Here is a 15,740-nt window from a genome sequence, read left to right as displayed (position 1 = left end):
TGGAGACCATCTTCAAATTCTGGTAACGCACTGAAAGCACGCAGCATTGAGCCTCAGAGTCAGAGAGCGGGTCACATGTGAATCTATGATAGATGCCAATTTTGGAGAACTCTAGGAACAAAAAAGAAACGTTTTCTTCTCCAGCACTGGGGCTTGTTCTTAGATTCACATGTTGTTCAATAGATTAAAAAGTTGTTAAATCTTGACCTTGGACTCCTTCACCACCTTCTTATCAATACAGTGAACATTTGTGTAGGAGTAACCTTCCACGTTGATGACCTGCAGATGGCCTCAAGGTAGACAACATCTGCAAACAAGTAGGTAGTGAATGCCACTGCTCTTGTGGAATGCTGTCTGGGTCTACCCTGGGATAAGGCCTACCATCTGTTTAATGGCAGAAACCGATAGAGGTTGACAGACACCTGTCAATGCCCACCTTGGAAAAACGTCTGCCCATACCATTGGACAAAAGGCAATAGGCAATTTAGTAGAATGGCAAAGTATCCAAGTGCAGCACACAATCATTTAGAGCTCTTTTCACATCCACTGATTGAAGAAATCGTTCAGCTGGTGACTCTGGATTGTCAGAGCAAGTCTAATGCCTGGTTCAACTTGAGAACTTTCCCAATTAACTTGGGGTTCGTCCAATAGTCACTTTGCTCTTTTGGAGTTTAAGATACGGTTCATTAACCAGAGGGTCTGAAGCTATCCAACCCTCCTCCTTGCCGAAGTATTAGACACTAAACCTTAATTCCTGATATAAGAATAGTTTTGAATGGCTGTCCACCCTCGCTTCCTCTACCTCCTCTATCACTACTGGCCCGTCTGAGGCCGTCTCTCTTCCTCCTTTCCCCTGTTCACCCCTGACAATGTTTCTAGACAAGTCCGATCTATGAAAGTCTGGTCAAAACAGGTTTTCCCCTGCTCATACAGAACCAACAAGGACCACATGAACACCCTTGCTCCAGCCTTGGCCGATTTCTGCAATCTCTCCTTTACCACTGGAACTTTCCCCCCCCCCTTAAGCACTCTCTTGTGCACCCCCTTCAAAAAACATTTGACCGATCTTTCCTCTCAGGCAAACTATCGCCCGATCTCCATCACTCCTTTCCTGGGCAAACTCTTGGAAAAGTTATCCATCTCCCAGCTTAATCTACATACTTAATATGTTGGTTGCCTCCATGACCACCAGTCTGGCTTCAGAGCTGCCAGAAGCACGGAAGCTGCTCTCCTGAACACCTGTGAAGACTTGCTCTCCAATCTTGACTGTAATCTCCCTTCTGTCCTCATTCTCCTCGATCTATCCTCTGCTTTTGGCACAGTCAACCATGCCATCCTGCTCAATCGCCTCGGCGACAACCATGGTATTACTGATCAAGCCTTGGCCGGGTTGACCTCCTTTCTCACCAACCGACCCTCTCAGGTACAACTGGGTCTTTCCTCTCTTCTATCTCTCTCTCTCTCTACTTGTGGTGTTCCCCAGGAGTCTAACCTCTCTCCCTGGCTCTTCAACCACTACCTGGCACCTCTTGCCCACCGCTTCGCTACTTTCTGCTCCAATTTTCAATGCTATGCGGATGACTCTCAGCTCTCTTTCAGGCTCCCCTCAGGTACCTCTGCATCTTCTCTCATACCAGATTGTCTGGCTGCAATTTAGGAACAGTGTGCCGCCAGTGATCTCTGCCTTAATGCCTCATTGATGTACAAATACTTTTCCTTTGGACACCAAAGTTCTTTGTTATGTAGGCTGCACAGGTGGGCTCCCCAGGCCTCTATAGATGCATCCTTGTTAACATTGTGCTCTGCAGGTATGTGAATGGGACCGCTACCAAAGGATTGTCTTTGTTCTGCCACCACAAGTGACTGTTGCAGGAAACACTGTTTTTTTGTCATCCGAGTCCGCTAAGATCAGTCACCATATGACATTTGGGTACTCCTGAATTGATCCCATATACAGTCAGAATGTCTGCACAATAGGGAAGCAGGAAGACAGTATGCAAAGATGAGTCTTGTACATGTCAACCGTTATCACTCAATTCGATTTCAGCAACCACACCTTGGAACGGCCCGAATCCTGCAGCACCCCCCTAAGTACACAACTCACCTGGGTGTAGTTCTGGGAGATTTCCTAGGGATTCGGAGTTCATTGAGAATATGAATTACCTTAAAGATTCCTCCATCAGCTCCATAGAACATTGAGCCTGCTCACTTGTCAGAACTCCACTGTTTACTGATCACCAACCGTATGTATGTTCACCCTTATCCCCTTGAATAACACTGAGACAAGGAAGGGGGATGGAGTGAAGAATATCAGTAGAAGCAGCAAACCAACGTTGCGTTCTAGAAGTTGGAGAATGTGAACAGGTGCCAGGACATTCAAATATGGGACACCTGAACAGAACAACAGACCTCAGTCTTTGCAATGCCGGTTGGGATACAGGAGGAAAGCAGGCTGCAGACAGGAGCGAGGAAACTGTTCAGAGCAACGTTCAGGGAAGTTGGGCAGAAGAGTGTTCACTGCGATGTGACCAGCGACAGCAGGAGCTGCCGGGGCGCTTCAGGGCGGGTTTGGCGCATATTGTTAGTAAGGAGTATAATCCCAAATAAGGGAGCTGGGACAGTTGACACAGTTGGAAAAGGGCCAGTGACCTGATATTTGAAGAATATAATTACCTGGATACAGATACACGTGAATGCTGATGAAGAGTGTAAACCTGGGATTTGCACTCAAATACTGAGCGAAAATAAAACCCCCTCTGTGAAAAACCTGAAGGTGTCTCACCCGCTAGTCTCCGGCTATCGGTCATCCAGGTGGCCAGGACATGGCCATCGCTATTGGATCCAGTTCCTGGGGGTGAACCAGTGCGGGAGGATCACCAGGGAGTGGAAGTGGGACACTGAAGGGTGAGACACGGTATCCTCTTCCTTGTAACTCCATTTCCCCCTCCTACCAGAAACTCACCCCCCCCCCCTTTCCGACACAGACACTTTCTCACAACATGGAACTGTCACCTTGTGCCAGAGAAGCACAAGAGTGTGCTATGCTCGAGTGACCCGCCTTGCCCCGTGCTAAAAACGTGCGGAAGGGAGGCCAATGGCCTAAACATCATTTTGTGAACACTCCTTTCTTTTGTGAACATTATCCCACACTATTTGTAGCATAGCGGTAAGGATTGGCAATAGTTTTTTTTAGAATAGGCCTTTTTTATTTGACTAGACTCCACTAAGACTGTATTATTATTATTTGATGGTCGTAGCTTGCTGCCATCTTAGATTTAGGTTTAGATAGGCATTTTTCACACCCCTGAACTGTGATCACTTGTGCCTGTCTTACTTTGATATCATGCCTTCCTTACGCCTGACAGAACCAGGCACACAGCGAGTCTGGGACCTGCACTCAAGTAGCAAGTAGCAAGATCATAGATCACAGTTTTGAATTGTGGAATAAGTTTTGGAAAACTAAGAAAGGCAAGAGATTCCCACTCCTTGAATTGTGGACTTTGCAAAAGGAGGATATATTTGAAATTATTGTGTAAACGGAGAAAACTCAAGGGAAGAATCTTGGGATTATTGGTATATGCAAAAGTGGCATCAGAAGAACTCTAGGGGAAGGGAAGGCCCCTTCTCTGGTGGAACCTTATTGATGTACTTTTCTTCACTTTAGAACTTTGCGTTTTGAACTTTGGAAAGAAGCTGCAGGTGTTCAGCTAAAAGACGTCCCCCATTTCACGTTATATTGAGTTTAATGTGTGAGGGATTTTGGACACAGGACAGAGAGCTCTTTTGATTTAGACATCCTGACACAGACATTCCTTAGTTCTGTTGAGGCAGGGAAACCTCTCAGAGTTAGGGATAGGTAGGATTTCCCCAACCCCTCTTTGTTTTGATAATGAAAGTCTTTGATCAATACCAAAAATGCCACCGTGTCCGAGTCTTACTTTTTATTACTTTCAGTGTGTTATGGATTGGAATCGGGAAGTAGCTACCTTCCATGTCCAGAGATGGTTGAAGTTGTGGTAGAACTTTCTGCAATATGATCATTTGAAAGTATTTAGACCTGAAAAACTTGTTGGTCACCCAGAATTGCTTTTTATCCCTCTGACATTTTCTTTTAGAATCAGGAGGTAAATTACTTCTTTTGTGTAAAAGTGCACACGCTCTTTAGCGCTCTTGAACAGGTAGCCTTTGAACACGTCTGTGAGGTTATGGAGGTGGTGTTTTTTCTTGTGCACCGGGGGAGTTACTGGAAGATTTTTGCAAGAATTCTAGTGTATGGCCAAAGGCTATCGCGATCACACCCACGGTCTGGTATCCCCTTGTTTTTGTTATCAATTTCTATTATCACATATTTTCTGGCTTACATTAAGCCTTCCCGATGAAAAACATAATGACAATAACAGTTGTTAGGAAAAGAAAACACTAATTACGTGTGATGTACATTCAAATTATCTTCACCAACACATTTGTTTTATTCCACATCCCTTCGGCACAGCATTAGTGTGCAGATATAATTGCTTCAGGTATCTTTTCAACCACATCTAATCTCCAGCACCATTCAGGCATTACAATTATATAAGTGGTTTCTTTAAAATTGTATGACTATTGTATGACTATTTCTATGGAGTAACATGCAGTATACACAATAATCTTCACATGAAAACATCATCTTAATTCATGCAGTGTAACAAGTCAAATGCAGTTCCTCACAGAAGTCAGCTAAGATCAAAGCAATCTCATTTCCCCTGAGTGTTCTATAGCAAAAAATGTATTTGATATTACCAATGAATTAGTAACAAACCTTCTAAAAAAACACATTCTTAATGCAAAAAACATGAGCAGTCTGTGTATATATGTTTCAAGCTGTCCGTCTGTTATAAAACTTTACAGAGTCAACATATCCTCTTTCCCTAGAGATTCAATTTTTTGGGTTCAAGAATCTCAAAGCAGTCTAAAACATTGAATCATAGTAATATAAAAGCTTGACATATTTGTTTGTAAAATTCTTAATAATGTACATAATTTACAAGTACCCAAGAGCAACCACACTATATTCAACAAAGACCTGTTGCTTATTATTTCGTTATTAGAGGTAGGGTATTTAATGTCAGATAAAGTTTGAATAATATGCACATGCTAGAAAGGGATTTAGGGAGCTTTAAAATCTTTTTCTACATATTCTCTTTTATAACCTGCAATCATTTAATCATGATGCACTTTCAGCTCCACACCAAAAAGTAGCATTGGAGTCACTTTCTGACAGTAGGCTAGTCTTATTGGTAACATTGAATATCCTCTATGCTGCCTATCTAGGTATTGAGGACTCGACGCTCCTGGCATAATTTTATTGTGAGTAACCTCATAAACTCGACAGTATTCATTATCAAGAATCCCCATTAACGTCATTCTTCTACTACTTCCACTGGTTACCTACAAGCCAGATTCCAATTATATTTGACTGATTATCTCTCATTAGTAACACACATTCTCTTAGATTTACTTTTGTTAATTTCCAAGACGTTGTTCAATGTATAGGTGTGAATCACTCGAAGACCATGTCGTAAGCCCCCTCAGGTGTGGTCAAATACAACAATTTCATCCACAAATGCCAACCAATTTACAAGTGGTATGAATTTTAGGAGGAACATTTTTAGTTTCATCCATGGTGGTGCACCCAAGTCGCCAAATATAAATTCAAAAGGCAAGGCACGGCACAAGGGCAAACCTTGTTTTAGGCCCCTGCTAGTACTAATATTTTGAGAAAATACTCTCAAACTATCAACCTTATGGAAACCTTTGGCTCAAGAACAGGAGCATAATTTGTATTTTAGTAAACCTGGATCTAAGTCCCATATACTCAATTTGGTCCTTAGTTGGGAGTTATAGACCCTATCAAAGGCTGCTGAGAAATCAATATATGCTGTATAGAGGGGTATGTTGTCCAGCAGTGTTAAAATAATACTGCCATTTACTTTGTTGTGGCCTTTACTAAATCAACATTGAAATTGTGGTAAAATCGCTTTCTTCTCTGCCCATACCTTCTGTGAGGAATCTTCAGATGTCGTCCCTTCTTCCCTAGGGGAGCTCCTTCCCATGTGGCTAGGGAGGAGAGGCCACTACCCAATAGTCCCCCCTGGGGGTGAAAACTCAGTGGAAAGATCACATGGGTGGGATTAGGGACGTCCATCAGGGGAGAATACAGTATTAATCCTTCCCTTTGGTGTCCATACCTTCCTTAACTCCCACTCTGGTCCCTCTGGTCCCCCAAACCACTACTTGTTATGGTATAGTAGAGGACACATGTAAAAGGATTGGGACAAAGAGGGAGACTCACCCTAACCGGATACAGAATAGTACTGTGACGAGGAGGATGGAGCAAGGAGGAGAAAGCTCACTGCAGAACCAACACATGAGGTACAGCTGCCAAAGGGAAGAGCAGGCAGTAAAAAGAAGGACTTGCTCCGTGTTTACAAAACCAACCCTGGAGGAGCAGGGAAGGTGCTGCTGGTCCCGGTCCCGTTCCGAGGATCCGAAAGCTGAATGCCGGGACGCGGACTGCCACAAGTGCCTGAGAGGTCTTAGCGAGGCAGACCTGATCGGTGGCAGATACACGGGAAGCCAGACCAGCGACAAGCGACCAGGAATCGAGACGTGGTTAGCCAAAGGCAAGAGAGATGCTGGAGCTGCGAGCTGTGAGAAGGAGAACACTGAATGCGGAAGAAGCTGAGAAGCTTCACTGAATCTTCCGGAGAGAAAGGAGTCCACCCCAAGAGTTCCCAAAGGTACGGAAAGGGCAGGACTGGTCAGGGGGTTATTAAGGGAGCTAAGGAAAATTAACTTTGCAAACTTGACAAACCTGACAAGAAAATCCCAAAAAGCCCAAGGGGGGGAAGGGAACCTGTGCAGTATAAAACAAACTTTGCAAACCCAATAAGAACATCCGAAAAGCCCAAGGGGTGAAAGGGAAACTGTGCAGTATAAAACAAACTTAATAACAGTACCGCAAATATTACAAAGGCATGAAAAGAAAGTCAAACAAATAGATACGAACATTCTAAATCCAGTAAAACCATCCCAACAAGCACAAAGGGGTGAGAAAGAGAATCTGAAATATATTGTGAATTTTGTGAAGCAGGTAAGCACGCGTAGAGAGACACAAGAGTATAGAAAAGAAGACAAACAAGTAGAAACAAACCTTGAGAGTGCACCTAGGTGGGACAGTACCTGGCAGGGGAGTACACCATGTCTGTCCAAGTGGACACTAGGTAACGAAGGGACAAGGATCACGCCAAGCCAAAGGAACAGGGTATGGGACCCTGAGAAAAGCGTGCAAAGCCCACCAGTGGAATACATAATGGTCGAGGACCCACCTTCAAGTAAGAAGATTTATAATCCGTGGGCTGAAGCCCAACTATAAAAACCTTTGAGAGAAAGAGCTGTGGAAATAAGACTTGTGACACTATTGGAAAAGTCTTCGGTGAGGTCTGGCAGGCTACTGAACCAGGCCTGACAAGAGACTGGGAAGGATCATTTGTTGTACTAGGGACTGGGGAAAGGGAATTCCCCAGAGGATTTTGAGGAACATTATTTTGTGGAAAACAGGAACAAGGAACACAGAAAGAGGTTCCCCGAGGAGAGTGGGGAACTGGGTTATATTTAAGTTGCCCATATTTATGAACATTGAACTGTATACATTCCTTTTGCAGAAGAACTGTGCTTTGGTGTCAACATCCAGCACAGGAGAGGTCTCCTTCTGGAATCAAGAAGACATTTCTTTAGGTTGGAGTGTAAGGGATGGAAATTGGCTTAGACACAGGACGGTGGACATTTTTGTTTGACAGGCATCCTGACTGTGTGCATAGTAATCTTTTGTAGAGGCAGGGTAATCCCTATTAGTGGTTAGGGATAGTTAGGCCTTTCCCCAACCCCTTTTTCTTTCTTATAAAAACAATAAAAGTCTTTGACCCAAAATCAATATGCCTCCTGTGTGTCGTTTGCCTTCTTCTGCACCCTTACGCTACCGATTATTATTAAAATTATTTTGCTTGGGACATCGGACAGAGTTATAAGCAGATAATTACATGATCATATGGATCTCCTTTTTTTAGAATATGGATTTATTTTGTACAGGCAGTAGGCACTTTTTGTGATTTTCTAATTGCTTCAAATAATGAATTATATAACTAAAGTTAGTATATGGGCCCACGCCAATGATTGAAGTATATTTGAAAAACCATCTGGGCCAGGCGCACATCATTGTTTTAAGTATTTAAATGCCTACGATTTTATCAGATCCAAAAGTACCCTTTCATGGATCGCCCAATTCAGAATTGGTTCGGAACTTTAATGTATCTTTATCATAAAAATATAATGTGCTGTATCCACATGTTCTGAATTTAATTCAGCTGTGAGGACTCAAGTGAAAGGTACCTTCCTGATCAAATTCCAGAAATTGCTCTGTGTCTTTTTATGCAATAATTCATAGCACCACCATTGGCCACACACTGGGCCTCATTACGACCCTGCTGGTTTGGAAAGAACGGTGGCGGTAAAACCGCTGCCACCGTTGTTTCCGGACCGGCTGATTCAGAGTCCTGCAGGTGGGAGGCGTCACTCCCGCCAGGTATGACCTTGCGGGATTAACACCACCCATCTGCAGGCGGACATGGAAACAACGGCTCTGTCATAGACGGAATTGGTGTTTCCATGGTCCCCATCCCCATGGAGTCCTATGGGACTTCATGGGAAAGGGGATTTACAGAATTCCACCTCCGGAATTACTGGGTCACCGGGGTTGTAATGCCCTGGTGATTCCGGCAATCACAGAGACAGAATGGTATTACGGGTCCGGCGGCGGCCTGCCAGTTTTGCTGGCACGGCTACCGCCGGACTCGTAATGAGGCCCACTGTCTGAGTCTAATTACGCTTCATCTGGTTTTTATAACTTTGTAATTTCTTTCTGCTCCTATAATTCTTTGACCAAACCAGATTAATCATTTGTCATTAAGGTTTTACATTTTTCCTAACCCATTTTCTGATACCCTACCTTCTTGTCACTTTTCAAAATCTTCCCCTTTGTTATAGGGGACAAGTTCAGAGAGACCAGCTTAATATGATTGGTTCCTTACCATTGGGGGTCTTGGACTTCCAGCTTAAAATGTGGATAAGGAGAGGATTCCTGCAGCCATTTCTTCAAATCATTGTTGTAGCCAAGAATCTTTCGAAGAACAGCTTAATTTGATTGGTCCACATTGTAATGTTTTTTGGGAAAATAACAGAGGTCAGATCTCACAAACCAGAGGCAGAATCACAGGCTCAGAAAGCACCTAGTAGCCTGGCTCAACGCTGTTGAGTCCTGAAAGACAAGAACTAAAGGTATTTGAAGAGGGCCTGCTCCCTGGTTTTGCCTTAAAGGGCCATAGTCACTTTGAAGACCCTCTTCTGCACCTTTTTAATGGCATCTTCATATACTTTTACATTTTGCTTTTAAAGTTTTTACCTGAGCACCCATGTCTACAAACACAGCGTGCTCCTTTATTTTAAACAACTCTACTCTCTCCTTGTTTTCCTTTACCAGTAGTGTTTGTAAGAGTTCTGTTAATTTTTCTTAGTTTAAAGATCCTATTCTTATAGAACTTTGGTTGCATTTTCTTTTATTTTGGCACCCCGTACTATTATTTTTTGTGTTACTTCTTTACAAGCTCAAATCCTTCCTGAAGAGTATAGCCTACCCTCAGTCAAAATGACCAAAAGACGCAAAGGAGGTATATCTGTTGGGCTGTGCCCGTTTCACCTTCATGGTTGGGATCGCTGCTGGTTTTGACGCTTTAGCCACTACTCATCCCTGTACTCCTGTAGAGCAGTAGTCTTTTTTATTTTTTGTTTGTATTATTAAGTGTATATGGCTTGACTTGCAAACCTTTTACACTATAAAACCAGTTACAAATGTTTAAAAAGTCAACACCAGACAAAATTGCATTGTTCATGCCAATACGTTAGTATTGTATCAAGACAAAATCAGAAATCACATATCATAAATTAAACATTACTGCTTAACCAGTTGTTTAAAACTCTTTCCAGGCATGATGGGCTGCCGCAGTGATAACCATTGATTCAGCAGCGTGCATTGCCGACCACAGTTGGTACAAGCCGCGGACAGCAAATTTGTCATATGCCGTGCCATGGCCTGTTGCCATGGCTGAGCCTTCCATTAGAATATGCCTGGAAGTTTCAATAGCGCATCCACATAGCGACAAAGCCTAGCTGATCACAGTATACCCGACCATGCCCCAGTGTACTCTGTTACGGGTACAATATTGAAGCACAGATCAATTATGAAGGGTATCAAAGGAGGGTTACGGTGCTTAGTTAGGTAACCACATGGAAGATCTGTGAAAGAACCCTGACTTGCATATTGTGTATATCTCCACTTCTCTGATAGTTTGTGGATAGATTGAGAGTGATCCCACCATTGCGTCTTTTCTTTCATTTTTTTTCAACAAAGGAGTGAATTCACAGGCAGGAGGCAATATCAATCCTACTTCTTTCCGAGGGGTGTTCACTGAGCCCATCAGCTCCCCATAAACTGTGTTATTCGGCCGAATGCGAGCATATTCAAAAGATAAGCCCAGCAAAGAGTTGGAATCAGACAGTAGTGAAATCATCAGCAGTCACTTGCATCTTGCCATGATCCATAGTTATGTAAGAGAAGGCAAATCCAGCCTCAGAGCCTCAACAGGGGTGGTGGTAGGTACACCCAGCAAGGAGCTCAATATCCTGCCTTCAACCTTTTCAAGCAAGCACTCAGAGTATGCTGACATTGTTTTCCCACCTATTCCCCAGGATCTTCCATTCAGGTGGACAGGGAAGGGGAATCGCTTTTGGATCCCGACCCTGGGGGTGGGCAAGTGAGCGAGAATCACCTGAGTGAAGGGTCACAGGGGTTTTGAGGGAGAATACCCAAGGACGAGACATGGTATTCCCCCTTCCCCAATTATACACCAGCCCCCTCTCCCTTAGCCTTAATGGGGTATTTCTAAGCACACCCCATACCCCCATTTCCAATAAATACTGAGACGAAGAAGAGGCAAGCGGGGGCAATGAGGATTACCAATCGAACCAACCTAGGAATACAAAGTGAAGCCTACCTTCTAACACCTTTGAATTTTCCCACTAGTAGAGTCAGGCAAGGTCAGGCACTTTACTCCAACTATGCACACCCGACTCAAATTGATTCTCACCTGCATTATAAAAAGGGGTGTGTCTGCCAGAAGCAGAGACTGAGCGGGGGTTGCTGACTGGACCAGAGTAGCCAAGGAGCAGGGAGCTGCAGGAAGGGAAGCCTGGAGAATTCGTCGGAGAACAGCGTGCCGAGACGCTGGCCCGGTGTTCTTGAGGGGCTGCAGTTTGGCTAAGGAGCTGTGTCTCCAGTGAGCTGGAGCTAGGCAGCCTGTATGCTGCTGGCGGTATTCAAGGCAAATGCTCATTCCCTAAGGACGTCTGCCGGTCTCAAGGGTATCTGCGGGGCGGGTGGGGAGACCCTGTCCTTGACCCAATGCATCCAGGAGGGACCTGCCTGCCAGCGCTAGGCTACGTGGTGAGTTACGAACCAGTGAGAGAGAAAAACTGGGGAGCATGCAGTTGGCTAGAGTGAAAAGGGGAAAAAGACAAGATTTTGTAAAGTGGCACAGAGTGAAAGCATAGTCTAGAGTAAAGACATTAAAACGCACTAGCAGTGCAGAAATAAAGTGAAGTCGAGGCGTACAGACATTTAAAGAGATATAGAAGAAAGGGTGCGAACAACCCCAAAAAAAGGTGCAAGTATGCACAAGCAAAGCGGAAAGAGTGAAAGAAGGTGCCAGTGTGCACAAGTAAAGCAGAAAGAGTGAAAGAAGGTGCAACGATGCACAAGGTATTGTAAAGAAAGTTGGAAAGGAAGAAGAGCAGAGAAGTGATTCAAAGTACAAAGAGAGGGGCAAGCAGTCAGATTGACTGTGCAGGGGAGGAGCAAAAAGCATGACGTTTACGAAAGTCTCCGACACTGCCCCATGAAAGAAAGACAAGTGTTAAAAGGTACATTCTGACAAAGTTACCTTTCAGACCAAGGGGGCCTGAACTTGGGGAAGGGATCCATGAGAGACCCGAAGGTACATCCTGACAAGGTGAATGTTTATTTGAGACCAGAGGGGCCTAAGCCTGGGAAAGGGAACCCTGATAGGCCCACAGAAACCTTTTTGAACTCTGAGGTAAAGGCCTAGACTTGGGCAAGGGAGCACTAAGAGGCCTAAAAGAATCTGCCTCTTTTGGTTTTGTGTTTGAGGCCTAGAACTGGGGAAGGGAACCCTCAGTGACCTAAAAAGGAACTGAAAGGATAGAAGCTTGGGGACGGGAACCCCAAGAGACTCAGTGACATTTGGAACTTTGTGACTTGCTGCAATAGCCCTACGTGGATGGTTCCGGGGGAAACCCTTTCAAGTTGAACTACTTTTTGAACTGGCAGAACTACACCTATGGGTAAGATTACCAGAAACTAGCTGTGGTTTACATTTCCTTTTTAACCACTATTTTTCTTTAAGAAGACTCCTTATCATATTTGATTTAAGAGTGAGGACAAGCATACGTTTGGACACAGACGAACTTTGGTTTTGGACTTACAGACATCGACAGCCCTTAGAAGCATCCATTAAGGGAACAGTCCCTTAGGAGTTAGGGCTAGTTAGGTATTATGCCAACCCCAGAACTTTATTAAATAAAGGTTTTGAAACTGTTACTTTTGAGTCTGTCTCTCTCTTGGTACCATGCCTGTCAAACAACACATAGTGAGCCAGCAACACATCTAGGCCATAGAGGATCCCGGGTGTAATGCACTTACGGTAATCCTCCACTATCCCTTCTGTGGAGTAACCTCCATGTTTGCAAATGGCACTTCTGATTCCCTGCCATTTGCTAATGGATTTAATGGGTAGGGTCTCTGCATAGAGGGCCTGAAGGAGAGATTACACATAGCAAGGCCCAAGTAGATGTAATTCTTCAAAACCTCTATTTTTTCTCTCCGTCTAAAAGCCAGGAATACTTAAATTTACAAGAGGGCCGCTTTCCAACTACCATAACCATGGTCTTATTCAGGTTGGTTTTTAAGTTGTTAGACTTGAATATATTGATACAAGGCGTCTAATGTATGCTACAGACCGATAGGCGTCTGATCCAGCAGAACTGTGCCATCAGCGTACGAGAACCACATCATGCTCTTGCCGCCAAGTTTAGGTGGAAAATTATGGGCAGATCGTAAAGCTGTGTCCATGTCAGCAACATAAAGATTAAAAAGGAGGGGTGCTAGCACGCAGCCCTGCTTTAGACCTGTGTTGGTGGCAAAAGAATCCAAGATAGCACCCTCCTATGAAAGTCTTACAGTCACTGTTGTATCAGTATGGAACAGTCTGATAAAATGCAACAAATGGGGATCAATCCTGCAGGGCTTCAATTTAGCCCAGGGTTTTGCACGGGATACACTGTTGAATGACGCTTTGTAGTCTATTAAACACAGATATAGACATGTATGAGAACCGCACCATTTTCTAAAACTCGTCTGCTGGCACTTAATCAGCTGTTTGGACTTTGCCTATTTTGCCAGTTGTTTCAATAAAAGTGCAGCAAAAGTCTTTCCACTAGCATCTAACATGGTCAGCCGACAGTAATTATTTGGGTCTGTTCGCACACATTTTTTATGCACCGGGATCAGGATGGACTCCTGCCAGCTCCTAGGGATCTTGCCTGTAGTGACCACCATGTTAAACAGTTCATATAAGAAGGAATGCCATACTAGAGGGCAGCCCATACTGTAGGGCAGCTTTTAATAATGGCATTAGCCAGCCCATCAGGACCTGGTGCCCTCGAGACCTTAATCTTTTTAATGACATGAGGATATCCTCATGGTCATAACAAATGGGCTTTCCAGATTTTGGATAATGTGGCCCATTTAAATTAGGTGCTGAGGTTCCGCCCCAATATATACTGACAATGTGGGGGCCCCAATCCACAGTAGATATTCCACAGACCTCTTTGGCCGATTCACTTTACACAAAAGTACAGAATAGATACTAAAGTTTCCACAAATCGTGTGTCCTTCGTAGGGTCTATATCATTTTCCAGTTAGAGGAATGTAAGTTAGCTTTTTAACCATGCATCCAATTTCTATAACGGGTTCGTAGGGACATCGTCTTTATTTTGACTGTCTCTATAATGGCTTTCTCAAATATTTATTAGGAACAGTAGCTCTCAATATTTTCTTCCTTTTGTGAATTTCCAAGTCAAACAGAAGTCTGAGATTTAGTTGGTTTATACACAACCATGTACGCAACCTTGCCCTTTCCAACACAGGCCCGCGCAACCTCCAGGGAAGGAATCGTAAGACTGCGAACAATAACCGATGTGTGTTGCAGCAGATGTTAACGGTACACTGGGCCCTCCTTCGCTGATAACCAAGCCGGGGAGAGACACTTGCCATCGTCGTACCGATCTTGACTCTAGAGACAAGCAAAGCCAAGCGGTTCATCACAGCCAGTGAGTCGAGGGGAGAGCCGCTAAGAAACCAAATTGTGTTGAACAAAAATAGCAAACGTCCAATTGAAGAAAGTACAAAGAACGGTTCATATGAGAGGGGAAAACCAGCTACAGAAAGGTCATGCACCATGTGGGGGCTCACTCGGGAACCTCTGGGCGATTAACCTATTGTTGAAACTACCGTTAAGGTCTTGGAAGAGGCGTGAGAAATGGGTCAAAGTGGTCATACATGGGTCTTGTAAAATTCTCAATACAGTCGAAAGTCTTTGACCGGCAGATGATCGTCAAGCTAAGGGAAGTGAATCCCACATCGTAAGAGCTGATCAAGGAATTGTGTGATTGACACAGTTGGCAAGAGTGAATCCAACGGAGGGATGCCGATGAAAAGGGGGCGAAGCCTGAAGTCCCAATGAATAGTGTATTGACAAGAGTAAACCCGACAGAGGGTTGTCCACAGTGAACTGTTTAAAAAAACATTAAGACTTGTGAATGTCACATAGGAGATTGTGTTGAGAAGCCATAGTGAACCCGATGGAGGGAGGCTGATATTGAGAAGGGTCTGAGCCCGGAATAGGGGGACCCAGTGCTGAAAAGGCATTACCCAGGGTACAGCAGAAAAGGAACTTTTTGTTTATTATTTTGGATACGTCAGGTCCTTGGAGGCAAGAGACTTTTTGTAGAAAAGAGACTTAAACCACTGAAAGTCCTGATTGCTGAGAGCAGAACTTTTGGCTCATGCTGGGAAAGCTTGGGCGTGTGCTGTGCTCCAGAATCCCACCTTGTCCCATGCTCAAAAGGTGGGGAAGGGAGACCCCCTGCTACCACATCCCCCTCCCTTTTGTATTAGTTGTAAGGATTGGCAATAGGTTTTTCTTAGTATAGGCCTTTTTATTTGACAAGACGCCACTAGGACTGCTTTATTATTATTTGATGGTCGTAGCTTGCCATCATCTTAGATTTAGGTTTAGATTATGCGTCTTTCCAACCCACATATACAGTTTAATAAACACCCTTGAACTGTGATCACTTGTGTCTGTCTTTACTGTTGCCACCATGGGTTCCTTACATTTAGCATTGCTCCAAGTAGCTCGAGAGGGGTTGGGGGGTAGTGTCACCCGCGTTGAGAGGCGTCAAGGCAAACACATATAAAGCATCTATCCACAGCCGGCCTCTCTTTAGCGACC

General features: G+C 44.1%; 1 protein-coding gene across 2 annotated transcripts in view; it reads right to left on the bottom strand.

Annotated features, from left to right (window-relative positions):
• Positions 1–15,740, bottom strand: part of TYW5 (tRNA-yW synthesizing protein 5) — a 153,313-nt gene that overhangs the window by 28,717 nt on the left and 108,856 nt on the right. The window lies entirely within an intron of this gene.

This window comes from Ambystoma mexicanum, chromosome 9, assembly GCF_040938575.1.
Source record: "Ambystoma mexicanum isolate Mex_15411 chromosome 9, UKY_AmexF1_1, whole genome shotgun sequence".
Classification (NCBI taxonomy): Eukaryota; Metazoa; Chordata; class Amphibia; order Caudata; family Ambystomatidae; genus Ambystoma; species Ambystoma mexicanum.
This window is presented reverse-complemented; position numbering and strand designations above follow the sequence as displayed.